Genomic DNA, 13871 nt, shown 5'->3' on the forward strand with positions numbered 1-13871 from the left:
GTCAAGATTAACTATCACACAGTTAGGTATTGCTGATCTCAACTGCCCAAAGAATACTAACCGTCACCAGGATCTAGATATTCTAAAAACACAATACTGCTGAGAAAGAAAACCGGCAGTGACTCACGATTCAGCAGAAAGGTTGGAGTATCTCTTTCTAATGTCACCATTTACAAAGTCTGCATAGTCAACATGCAACGACAAGGACAATTTAATGTCTCAGATTCCACATTTACTAAATAGAGATGATACCTCAAGCATTAATATCCATAGAAAATGAAAGGGCCTAGCATACTACTTTGCATGCAGAAGACTCACCATTTTCTATTTTCTGTTAAGGAAGTGAAACTGATTTTGCTCCATCCTCAATTTCTTTAATTTAACATGGGACTGTGCTCTCTGTATACTTCTGTTTCTAGAAGGGGTGAATATTCACTAAGATTACGGATAAATGAGCTGAACACGGCATACTGTTTTACAAAGTTTTTAGCCTATGATTTAATGGCATAGCATCAATAATCACAAACTAATCATTATGATCAGTGTGCAAAATGTCACCGGAATGACAGAAGTTGACAATTAAGTAAAGTAATTTATCATGGAGGCATGCTGAAGATTCTAAAGCTGTAGGCAAAGGGGCCATTCTGTTACGGAGATCTTTTTTTACTCGGGAAGTTATGACAATCAAATGCCATCACTTCATTGTCATTAGGTATAATGAGATCATCCAGCTTAACTGGTAACATGGAGCATCTGTCAGGATGACCTTATGACATGCTGTCTTTGGTGATGTCACCGAGCTTGTTGATTTATGCCTCCTCAAGGGAACCAGTGGTCAGGATCAAACAAAGTGGCTGTGAGGCCCATTTCTCGGTCTCTATGTAAACAGAATCATTTTTCTCAAGACTTTTCACACAAATATATATTCTAAATGCCTCTCATCCTTTTGAAATATTATAAAGTGGAAAAAGAGAAAGGGAAAGGAAGGACAGTCCCCATGATCCTTTATGTTTGACAGTTAGGCAGTATATCCTGGAGCCGTTGAAGTCACTCTGAGTTATGATTTTCCAATGGCAGGTCTGGATGCCCAGCATTTAGTGCTCCATTTGTGCAGCATAGGAGCCAGACATATCCCACGGTGATCGTTTAAGGGAGCGCTGGGTAAAACGCTGGCGCTCTGCCTACTCCTCCCATGGAGTGTACTTCCGTCATCACTCTTTCCTACAGCTTCAGAAAAGTCCTCGATTCTTGTCTCAGTCTGCCTGAGCTGCTACAACAAAGTGTCAAAGATTAAAGAGATTAAAGTAACAGAATATTACTCTTGGCAATTCTCCAGGCTTAGAAAGCCAAAATCAAGATATCTGGTGAGAACACACCTCATGGTTCATAAGTATCCGCTCTGCGCTCTCTCCCTGGGAGCAAGGCAGCTCCAGGGGTCCCTTTACGGAGCTACAAGGCCCATTTGTAAAAGTTCTATTCCCTGAAGTGATACATCTTTGGATAATAGGAATTTTAAGAAATAAAGTTGTTGACTAAAAACTGTTACCTTTAGACTTAGAAGACAGTCATGTGAACAAAAGTATCTTATTTGGGGGCCAATGCATTCACACAACAGAAAAATTTACAGGACTAGGGATATAAGATTGTTCTATGCCAGGTATAAAAGGGGACAACAAATATCTTGCGTTTCCTCTTTGAGACTTCAAGGGTTTTTACATTCCAGAACAATGCACTTAAGTGAGAGAAGGCAGAGATCTGATTTTACAGGATGAGGTAATGTGAAAGGGAGAAGGGAAAGGAACCCACAAGATGCTTTTATACAACACAGGCTTCTGTAACAAAGACTGCATTTCAATATTTGAAGTCTAACCCTTCATGCAGCCCCTGATGGGAAATCTCCATGAAGTTCTAGAAAACTTGCCCCCAACAGTCCACAAACCAGAGCCAAATGATGTGCGCTTATGTAAACAAGGGAGTCATGAGACTTCTACATCTTCAACTTTGTCATGTGCTGTTAGGCTATTTTCCAAAGTGACTGACAGCGCAATGCTCCTCCCCACCCTTGGTAGAGAAGTATTCCAGTTACCACACATTCATCCTGAAAGGTAGGATTTTGTGGTGGTTTGACTAGGAATGGCCCCTATAGGCTCATATATTTGAACGCTTGGTCATTAAGGAGTGGAGCTACTTCACAGAAATTACTAAGTGTGGCATTATTGAGTAGGCATGGCCTTATTGGAGTAGGTGTGACCTGGTTGGAATAGGTATGAACTTATTAAAGGAAGTGTGTCTCTGGGGGTGGGTTTTGGAATTTCAAATGCTCAATCCAGGCCTAATGTTTCTCTCTTCCTGACACTTGATGGTCCAAATGTACAATTGTCAACTACCTCTCTAGTGCCATGTCTGCCAGTGTCCCTCCTACTTCCTGCTGTGACAACGATGAACTAAACTCTGAATGTAATCATTAAATGCTTTTCTTTATACGAATTGCCAGGGTGTCTCTTCACAGCAATAGAACATTGACTGAGACAGATGTGTTGTCTTGATGTTGTTTGTTCATTCTAATAGTTAAAAGACTTTGGTCCCTGTTTCACTGTTTTAATTGCCATTTATTTCATTACTAATGAGACTGAGCTCCTTTCCTGTTCTCTATTAGGTATTTAATGCTTCCTATTTGTGAAATCCCTGTTGTCATCTTCAGTCCATATGCTATTGGCATCATTCCAGCTTTCCCTTGTTGATAACTACGGTAGTTTGGATTAAAAATGTCATTCAAGGTTGTTTGATAAAACCTCAAAGAATCATATTATTTTATATTTACCATGTAATGTTCCCACCAGTGCCATAGACTACCTAATAAAAACCCCATGACCAGGCATGAGAAACCTCCTTGTGAGCTGTTGGGAAGCCCAAAACAATATAGATTATTGTTGTTCCCCTTAGTTGCCTCTCAGAAGCTGAAGATAAGTCCTTATTGCTGAAAACCCTGCACACACAGGCTATAGACTGGAATGGACTGAGCTGGACTTAAAAACTTCCTTCCTGTAGTGTAGCTTCCACAGTACCAAAAAATTCTATGCAACCTACCAAGGGAGCAAACTAATTAACAGTTCTATCCACAAGCTACAACAATGACCAACATAGCAAGATGTCCATAAGGAGCAATACAGACACCAATATTGGTAATAACCAATAACTTACTAATTGAACTTAAAGCCCACTCAACAAAAAGGAAAGCATGCCTGGGATTAGAAAGCTAATCAACTACTCAGAACTACTGGGGTAGTTCTACTACTACTACTTTACTAGACTAGCATAATTCCTAACTACATTCTAAAAATTATACTTAGATATAAGTGTATCTCTCACCCTTCATCAAAGCAATGTCTCTTTACAACAAATGGAAACCATTACAAAAAAAAAATACAAATGGATACAATAAAGAAATCAATGGATTTTTATGCAGCCCAGCCCCAGAAGATGCATTTTCAACAGAGCTCCTACATTTTAACATCATAGAAGAGGGAGCAATAAGACTATGGGAACCAAAGAAACAAGATATCTGCTGTGCCTCCTAAATATGGCTGCCTCAACAGGACTGGAACAATGACATCATCAACGGACATGCTAATTCAGAAGGGGGAAATCTCACTGGGACTTACCCCTAGACAAAGAACGACAGACAACTAGTGATGGCTGAGAGAGGGAGAATTAAACATCCCAGGGATAAGGCTTCTAATTGGTTATCCAATACAAAGTGGTCAGTCCTGAAATCGTATACTCACAAACAAGAAATAATTCAGCACGATGTATTTACATATGTGCGCAGCTACATATATGTAACAATAATAACCAAAGAAAGAGAATGGAAGGAGTTGGGCAATGGAGTCATAGGAAGAGTTAGAGGGAGGAATGGAAGGGAAGGAAGAAATTGTATGATTATATTTCAATTTTAAAATATATTAAAATTAACTTTTTTTTTTAAGAAAAGGAAAGATGTCCCCCTTGGAATGCTTATCTTCTACAACCAGAAGGTGGACATTGCTGAAGAGAAGGTACCAGCCCTATTTTTAAAAGTCTCTGCATATTAGAAAGACTCAACTAACCAGCCTAGGTAGGTATCTGCTGGAAAGGTCAAAGCTCTGATCCTGATTTGAGTGAAGATGTCTGACAAGCTGTTCATGAGAACAGTGAACCCTGGATTCCTCTGAGCCACACTATGCCTAGAGAAATGATTCATTCTGGTTTTGAAAGGCAGAGAATCCCTGTCTGAAAAGTGTATAGATGTCTAAAAATGAATAGGTGGTTTATGATACAATGTTTGAGCTCTTAAAAATGTTTCTATCTAGTCTGCTGGCCTAACTAGAATAAAATCTTAGTTGTAAATGACTAAAGTAATACCTACATTGTAGAGCAGTGGCTCTCAACCTGTAGGTCAAAACCCCTTTGGGTTCAAATGACCTTTTCACACAGGTCACCTAAGACCATTAGAAAACACACAGATATTTAAATTACAATTAATGACGGTAACGAAATTACAGCAACAAAATAATTTTATGGTTAGGGGTCACCAAAACACAAGGAAATGTATTAAATGGTCACAGCAGTAGGGAGGTTGAGAACCACTGCTGTGGAGCAAAGAAACGGATGGCATACAGTACCATGCTAGCTCTTAACGGCAGGAATGGGAGCACATTACTCAGATGGATCATGAGCACCCTGGAGAAAGTTGAAGAATATAAAGCTAGATAATAGGGAGCTTGTTGACGTAGATGTCCTGATATTTCCCACCCAACCCAAGCCCCAAGTGATGGCTCTTATACGTCGCTGTGGCAACTTTTTAGAGTGTCTAAAAGGTAACTGGCCAAGTTGAATGAAGGAAACATGTAGGAGTAGTCTCAGAAAACTATGGAAAAAAAAGAATCAGCATCAGAGAAGTGGAGATTCTATAATATATGTACTATACGAGGCCAGGAAATACACCAACTCAACATGTTCTTGGAAGAGCACAAAGGACAGTTTTCTTGCCAAAATGACAAAATGAGGGTGACATGTGACATGCACTGCAAAACTAAACAGTAATTGTCCTCCAGAACTCAGTAATAACAGAAGGTATTATTGAAAAAGTTCTATCCCCCAATATAAATGAGGGTAATAAGAAACTAGAATAGAAGGAGACAGGATAGTACTCAACAGCCAGAAATATAATGACACTTACTGTATTGGAAAGGAAGAGTGAGATGGTGGACAGCAACCTGGCCCATGGGGACCTTGGAAATATTTGTAGAGCTAAATATTGATGTTTATAAAGCCAAATTACATGGGTGTTCAGAAAGTAGACCATGTAAAATACACAATCAAAGGGGAGAGTTGAAAGCTAAGATCTAATGTCCCAGTGAAAAGTCTCGATGGCCCAATTTGCAGACCTAAGGAGCTCTCTGATTCAGAGCCAATGAACTGGCAGAAAGGCCAAATGTCTAGGAAAAAGAAAATAAATCTTGTAACACCACAAGACTGGTCCTGAGTTTTCCCCACACCAAGAAGACAACTGTAATAAACACATATAAGAAGAGTTGGCTGAGTATACTGCACAACAGGGATACTAGAATCTATCAATGGCTGTAAGACAGAGTTTGACTAGACACTCACCCAGGAACTGAAGATGTCTGTTTCCCCATTACAGTATCCATGGAGGCAAATAACAGTACAGCTCCATCTCACAGGTGTCCCTTGGGTCTGCAGATTCACCCACTATTATTTCCCTGATAAAATCAAAGTTGCCATGGTTGGTAAATGCTCACACCGGTTGCAGAGAAAGAGTTACAGGATCAGGAATCTGTGTGGAGGCCCTGAAACTGCTCTCTTTGTGGATAGTAAATCAAGAATGAGAGTCATCTCAGGGTGTATGGCAGGTACCAATACCACCCTCGGGTACTTAAAGAAGACAGCGGTAATTGACTCTGTTATATTCCAGGCACTCTTTGAGTTTAAGAACTGGATGTGTCCTGATAAATGTTGGCTGATCATCACAGACTTAGTCAAGTATAGACTCATTTGCAGCCACCATGACAGATAGGGTGCCTTGCCTAGAGAAGACTAAAGTATACAGTACGTGGTACTTAGCATATGGCTGTTACTGCGATGAATGTACTCTTCCACAGCCACAAGCAACAGTTTGTATTCTTAATGTTGCTCTTGATTGTGATGATTAATACTGACCATTAATGTGACAGGATCTAGAACCACGTATGAGACAAACCTCTGGGATTGACAGATTTGGAATTTCTAGACTGGGTTTAGTTAAAATGGAAAGACCCACTCTAAATGTAGGTGATACAAGTTTATGGGCTGAGCTACTAGCCTGCATAAAAATGAGAAGGAACCAACCACTGGCATCCCTCTCCCACCCCCTCTCTCTTTTTGCTTCCTGACTGGATGCAATGTAACTCCCTACCACAAGCTCCAGCTTGCTACAGTGATTGACTTAGCCCTTGAATAAACCTCCCTTCTTTAAATTGCTTTCCCACAGTATTTTCCACAGAAAGAAAAGTAATAAAGTTCTGTTCCCATTTCTGCCAGAAAATAGTCTAGATGGTAATGGTGATCTACAAAACCTGAAGATGAATATATATATATGACCCATTGCTCCTACCATACAGCAAATCTCCCATAAGCTTTTGTCCAAGAAAAGTGATCAAAAAACCTTCTGAAGATGGAATAAGATTGGCAATGATGCCTTTTGAAGACACAAAGCTATAATTTATGTTGCTATAAACACTTTAAACCAATGGCCATTATATAATGACATGTATCCTATAGGGATGTAGTTATGAGCATTGGCTGGTCATATTGGAATCCAAAAGCAAGTAAACCACCAGCCATAGGAAGCAGACACTATGCTGGCAACAATAATGGACCCTATGGCCCATGAGATAGACAATGTTGCCTCATAATGAGAACCAAAAAAAAAATGAACTTAGCTTGGATTTGCACTTCCAGAGTAGCCATCGTAAGTTTCGTGTCTTATAAATGATTGAGTACATTTGCAGACTCATGGGACTCTATCCTCAGCCAGTGGCTAAGAGACATAATTCAAAAGCCTATCATTCATTCTTTGGAACAAACTGAAGGAAGAACTAGTTATTTGTACTTCAGAACTCCCTGTAGGGTGAAGCTAGACTCATGCGAAGCCATTTTCTTGCATAGTTTTTTCCATGCTTCTGCCCTACATCCTTTATTTCACTCTCCTGTGAGTATTTCTGCCATAAATCACTCAAGAATACCTATTTCAAGTTCTGCTTTAGTGTGGGAAGTTGAGATACTTGGATGTACTGGTGGTTCTACAAAAAAATTCATAGCACACAGTCAGCAAAATGTAAGCCTTATCAAAAGCTGTTGCACTGGTTAATCCACCACATTTGCTTATTTAATAATGTATTTCATTTATGTAGCCTTTTATGTAGCATTTCCAGGAGTCTGAAGTTTCATGTTGATGATTCAGGATAGCATAAGTCAATCAGTGTCCCCATCATGAGGCACTACTATCAGGCTTATCATTTAGACCTCCCAATAAGCCAGCTCACATGAGGAGAGTGTAATGAATGTTCCTGTTAACAATAGAATTGTGTCCCCTCCAACATGTATAAACTGGAGTTCTTAGCCCAAATATAATGGTTTCCTCTCTCTCCTCTTTCTCTCCTCTTCTCTTTTCATGTACACAAGTACCCAGTAAAAAAAGTATTCATCTTCAACCCAAAGAAAGGCTTCATCAAAAACCAAACCCTGCAAACACCTGGAGCTCGGACTTCCAGACTCCAGAACACTGAAAAAAAAAATTATGTTGCTTAAACAAACCAGACTTCGGTGGCTGTGAGGCAGCCTAAGAAAGCAGCACAGAGAGGCTGGATCTACCCCTTCTTTAGTTGCAAAGGGTGTTTTTTTGGCATGTGCATCATGTGTGGCTAGTCTAGTGACACAAAGAGCAGAGTCATGTGGGATGTACACCTGGTCAATGTCCAGATGCTCCCAGAGGTGGAGGCCTGAGCATGGACAATTCTCATGACAGTAACAGGCAGCATACAGTCTGTGTTTCTCCATGGAGATTTTTTTTTTCTCATCCAGTTTGAAGGCAAGACATTGGAGCAGTTGAGTCCACAGTGGGGGAAACTTGAGAACTCTTCCAGTGAGAAGAAAGAGAGTGAGAGGAACCAGCTCTGTAAACCATTACCTATGATTGCACTTTGAAAGCACAGGGGAAAGCTGGAGAGGTAGCTACAAGCAATGGGGAAAGCTCATGGGGGGCTGTGGTTATGAGGGATCCTGCAAGCAAGAGATTGGGAGGATTTAATTCTAACTTTCCTTTTCATGTCTGAGGTTGATGCTGCCAGGAAGACTTCAAGGAATATTGAAGCCAAAACATACCATGGAGAGAGAGAGGAAAACCTGGGAAGAAGTTCTTTGTCCCTGGAATCAAGGGAGACACTTGGTTGGAAGGCTGGGAAGACGGCTCTACAGGTAAGAGCAGTTATTGCTCCTGCAAAGGTTAAGTTCCCAACAGTCATATGGTGGCTCACAACCATTCCCAACTCTAGTTCCTGGTAATCCAGCACACTGTTCTGGCCTCTGCAGGCACTACATACGCATGGCACACATGCATTCAGGTCAATACTCCTACACAAAAAAATAAATTGAAAAAATGAAATAAATCAAAAAACAAGTTTAAAAGAAGATACTGAAAATCACTTTAGAGGTTACTCTGAAGAATATGTGGTACACATCGAGTACACGCCCACAATTTCAGGACTCAGAGACAGAAGTAGGTTAACCTCTGAGTTTGAGAGCAGCCTGGTCGACAGAGCTAGCTCCAGAACAGTTGGAGCTACACAAAGAAACCCTGTATCTAAAAGAAGGACAGGACAGGCAGGGCAGGACAGGGCAAAGGCAAGGGCAAGGGAAAGGGAAAGGAAGGGAAAAGAACTGTGCCATGTGGAAGCAGTTCTTATCAGTGTCTTGTGAAGCACTCTGTGACAAAAGTCAAAAGCTTTCTTGTAAACAAAAATCTCCATTTGGTGCAGATTCTCAGTAAACTAACTGAAAATGAGTGCTCTTTGTAATAACTAACATCAAATCACCTAAGAATAATGTATCATGTTTTTAACTTAGAAGTTGTGAGTAAATGCAGTAAAGCTCCACTTTAGTCCAAGTTTTCAAAAAACAAATGCATGTGTATTTGTTTTTGCATTTATATATAGCAAAAGAAACAAAGAAAAAGAAAACCCCACTGTGGTGGTAAGTGATAACAATGACGACAGTAGCACTATGAATCCAGTCCTACAATAGAAACACCTCCGGTGCCCATTGCCAAGCTTTCTCTCAGCCGGGTGCGGTGACATCTTTCATGTGATCTTGTTTAGGTGTTTTACTTCCAAGCTGACTGACTCACCCACAGGTCCAGGTTTTTTCCTTATGGGTTCAAGTCCCCAGCATTTGAGAACAATAACCACAAAAACAGCTTCCATACGTGGTCAGAGGTGCTAATTCTAGGAAAGAATTAGCCTTCCTCCAACCTTTATCATTCTTCTCGTGACCTCCCAACAACCAGGATCCTTGAAGCCCAAAGGTCGAAAAGCCTGTCATCACTAAATATGAATGGAAGTAAGCAGACAATGCAATGATAGATCCCGTAGATAGAAACACAGTAAAGGAACTCTTCATTGCAGAGAACTGAGCTGCAAATAGGCCATCTACAATGGGTGACCACAAGTTTTATGATGGTTCCAGATATATAATCAAAAGGAATACCTCAAGGCAAAAATGGAGAGAGGAAAGAAACAGTTTCTTGCCAGCCTTGACCCTCAACTGCATTCCAAATTTAAAGGTTAGAAGTTCTAACCCTCCACAAAACCAAGGGCTCTAATAAAGACTGAATTCTTGAAGACCACAGGATATGAGTGACAGTAGGTGCCTACGCATTGCTCTCATCCAAGGATTTGGGAAGGAAAAATTAACTGAAAGTAGATTGGGAAATTGTCCCCAGAATATTTGTGAAGTCCCCAGGCTGGGAGCAATGGAGTTCCTTTGCTTCTGTCTCTCCTTCCCAGTAGAGTCTTTAGGTACCAGATCTGGGCTTCCAGGACCGGCAGTCAATATGAATGGAGGTGCAGGTATCCGTTTACAAACTTCATGTGTGTGTTGTATTAATGTTAAGTGACAGGGGGACCTGCATCAACATGAATGGAGATGTGGGCATCTGTTTACAAACTTCAAGTATACAGGGTCCCTGACTGTGATGTGATTCACAAAAGCTGACAATTTCTGATGTTTTCCTGACAATTTGGGTAAATATGCTAAAACCAATATGTTCATCCAGGTGCTAAGCACCAGGTGCTAGCGTGGGAACCGGGCTACGCCAATCTCAATCCCCGGATGGAAGTGTGGAGTTACAAATTAGTGCAATTCAAACAGAAGAGAGATGACGAAGGGGGGACCTGAAGAGATCAAAGGGAAGGGAAATTAGAGTCTCAAGTCAGTTCATTAGAGAGTAAAGGGACTCAATTATTTTAGTCAAGTTAGTCTCTCTCTGTGTCTCTGTCTCTCTGTCTCTCCTGCTCTCATTGTTCCAGTTTGTCCATAAACTTCCCCAAATTGTCCAGAAGTTCTGTACAGGGTGATGTGTTAAATGCTAAGGAACAACGCTCTCTCATCATTTCCACAACACAAGGGATGGAACTCTAAAGAAGAACCTTATTGTTACTATTGGTTTGGTTTTTTATATAAGGCTGTGTTATGGAGCCTAAGACAGCATGAAACTACCAAAATTTGCCACCTAAATGCTGGGATTAGAGGCACATGCCAATACTCCCAACCAAAACCTTGTTTTAGTGTGTGTGTGTGTGTGTGTGTGTGTGTGTGTGCACGCATGCGCGCGTGTGTGTATGGGGAGGGGGCTGGATGAGTGTATGCATGGACACATGAGCCTATGTGTGTATGTGTGGAGAACAGAGGAGGACACTGGTTGTCTTAGTCTATCACATTCTTACTGCCTTGAGAAAGAGTGTCTTCCTGAACATGGAGCTGGTAAAATGCTTGCCCTAAAAGTATGAAGAGCTAAGTTTGGTAATTAGTCCCTGAGTAAAAAACCAGACGTAGTGTCACACATTGTATTCCCTGAATTTCAGAGGTAGACATGGGAGAATCCTTTGGGCTGGCTGGCCTGTAATAGTGAGCCCTAGGACTCTGTGAAAGACTCTGTCTCAAAAGTAAGCTGAATAATTCCTGGGGAATGGCACCTGAGGTTGACACCTAGCTCAGACACACATATGACACAAGTGCACACGCACACACAAAATAAATATTTACACATATCAAAGAAATATGTTTTTGCAGTATCCATTGTTTCTCTGTATTACATGTATTATTAGTGTTTCACTGAAACAATAAAGTTATTTTAAATTGTAATTAACTATTCACCAACTACTTTTTCTTTATGACCATATAACATTATTTATCTCTCTGTGTATAATCATGGAAAATCACAATAACTTAGATGCTTGCCTTCCAGGTTGGTCATCTTTCTCAGAAACAGAATGATGCTTATTTTTAAAAGGGAATCAGGCAAATTCCAATGGTGTTGCTGACAGTAACCTATACAGAAAGGATAAAAAGAATGCTAAAATGCATGTTCCTAAAACTTAGCTTGTCACCAAATGCCACGGCTATAACTCCCCTTGAAGTGGCATTCTAGAAAAGAAGGGAGGGGCAGCACAAGATGACATACCACAAAGCATGAACACAATATTGGCTCCTTTGGGTAGTTGTTGGTTTTACTCTTTTTGGATCTATTGAGGGCCCACCACCAAGCTGTCAAATAAATCATACACACAGAGGCTTATTATTACTTATAAACACCTGGCCTTAGCTTGGCTTGTTTCTTGCCAGCTTTTCTAAAATTAACCAGTCTACCCTTTGCCTCTGGGCTTTTGTCTTTCTCTTCTGTAAATCTTACTTTCACTATTACTTCATGGCTGGGTGGGTGGCTGGCTCCTAATGTCCTTCTCTCCTTATTCTATCTCTCTCCTTCCTCCTCTTCCTCCCAGCTTTCTCTTCCTATTTATTCCCTCTGCCTGCCAGCCGTGCTAAAACAAATGTTCCACAGCATAAACAAAAGTAACACACCTTAAATAATATTCTACAACACCTTTGAGTTTGTCGCTCAGAGTTAGAATCAATGTAGAATAACAAGAGGAGCCTACAGATTTTAATGGGATTTACTGGGATTTTAATGGGATTTAATGGGATCAATATGACAGATGACTTGGGCTACAGTTCTAGGTTGTGTGGTCATAGAATTGTCTCTCTGAAGGGGTGACAGACAAGCCCTCAACTCTGGTTGAAAGAGACCAAAAAAGAAAATAAAAAATTAAGAAAGTGAAGAGGGTTGTCAACATATTGACCAACAATGTCCAACACCTTTTCTGAATACTTGCAAATTTTAAAGTTGCTGAAACATTCCTATCATGTCTATACCCATTCATAAATGAGGAAAGTGAGGCAGACAGGTTAAGCAATGTGTTTTGAATGTAAACTCTCCCCCATAGACTCACATGTTAGAAAATTTGCTCTCCCACTGATGGTGCTATTTGGGAAGAACCTAACCTTTAGGATGTGGAGCCACACTGGGGAAAGTGAGACCTGAAGAGCAGATAGCTCTTCCTGTCCATTGTTCTCTGATTGACAGTTCAGTATGACCAGCTGGCCCCCTGTCCCTGCTGCCATGCCTTTCCTGCCCGAAGCCATGTCTTCCCGACAGGAAGAAATGATCCCTTCTAACCATGATCCAAAACATGCCTTTTCTCCTCTGGATGATTTTGTCGGGGTATTTTATCATGGCAGCAGGAGCAGTACCTGAAACAAGGAAGTTGTGAACTATCTGTTGGGAAGGACATTGGATTTTATGTCAAGAAGCACAACTCTGAATCCTTCATGGCTGTCAACTGTAGCAGACAGCATTTGAATAAAAAGTTATATGAATTTTTATAAAGAGGACATTATGACGAGTAATGGACGAAGAAAGTTTCAGACAGGGGAAAGAACAAGAAAAGATGAAAAGCTACAGAGATCTGGAGCAATAATAGGGCTGGGAGAGTGAGTGCGAAGGCCCATGAAGTGAACAGAGAGCAGAGCACATGGTGCTTTGGAAACCGTGTGTGTCGGGTTCTGTTGGCCTGGGAGCCAAGTTTCCTTGCTTCCTTCCTTCCTTCCTTCCTCCCTCCCTCCCTCCTTTCCTCCTTTCCTTCCTTTCTTCCTTCCTCCCTTCATTCCTTCCTCCCTCCCTCCCTTCCTCCCTCTCTCCCTCCCTTCCTCCTTTCCTTCCTCCCTTCCTCCTTTCCTTCCTTCCTCCCTTCCTTCCTCCCTCCCTCCCTTCCTCCCTTCCTTCCTCCCTCCCTCCCTTCCTCCTTTCCTTCCTCCCTTCCTCCTTTCCTCCCTTCCTCCCTTCCTCCTTTCCTCCCTTCCTTCCTTCCTCCCTTCCTTCCTTCCTTCTCCCCTTCCTCCCTATCTCTCTTTCTTTCATTTTTTTCTTCATCTATTTATTTTACAACTTGGCCACACCCTCCCACTATGTTCCCCTCTCAGTCCCTCTTCCATCCCCCCCCACTCCTGCCCCCCTCCAATCTTTTACTACTTTGTCTCCATCCAGGAAAACACAGGTCTCCCATGAGTATCAACACAACATGGCATATCAAGTTACAGGAAGACTAAGCATGCCCCCATTTGTTAAGGCTGGGCAAAGTGACCCAGTATGAGAAGTAGGGTCCCAAAAGTTAGTAAAAGAGTCATGGACAACCCATGTCCTCACTGTTAGGAGCCCCACA

This window comes from Phodopus roborovskii, unplaced genomic scaffold (genome assembly GCF_943737965.1).
Source record: "Phodopus roborovskii unplaced genomic scaffold, PHOROB, whole genome shotgun sequence".
In the NCBI taxonomy this organism is placed as follows: domain Eukaryota; kingdom Metazoa; phylum Chordata; class Mammalia; order Rodentia; family Cricetidae; genus Phodopus; species Phodopus roborovskii.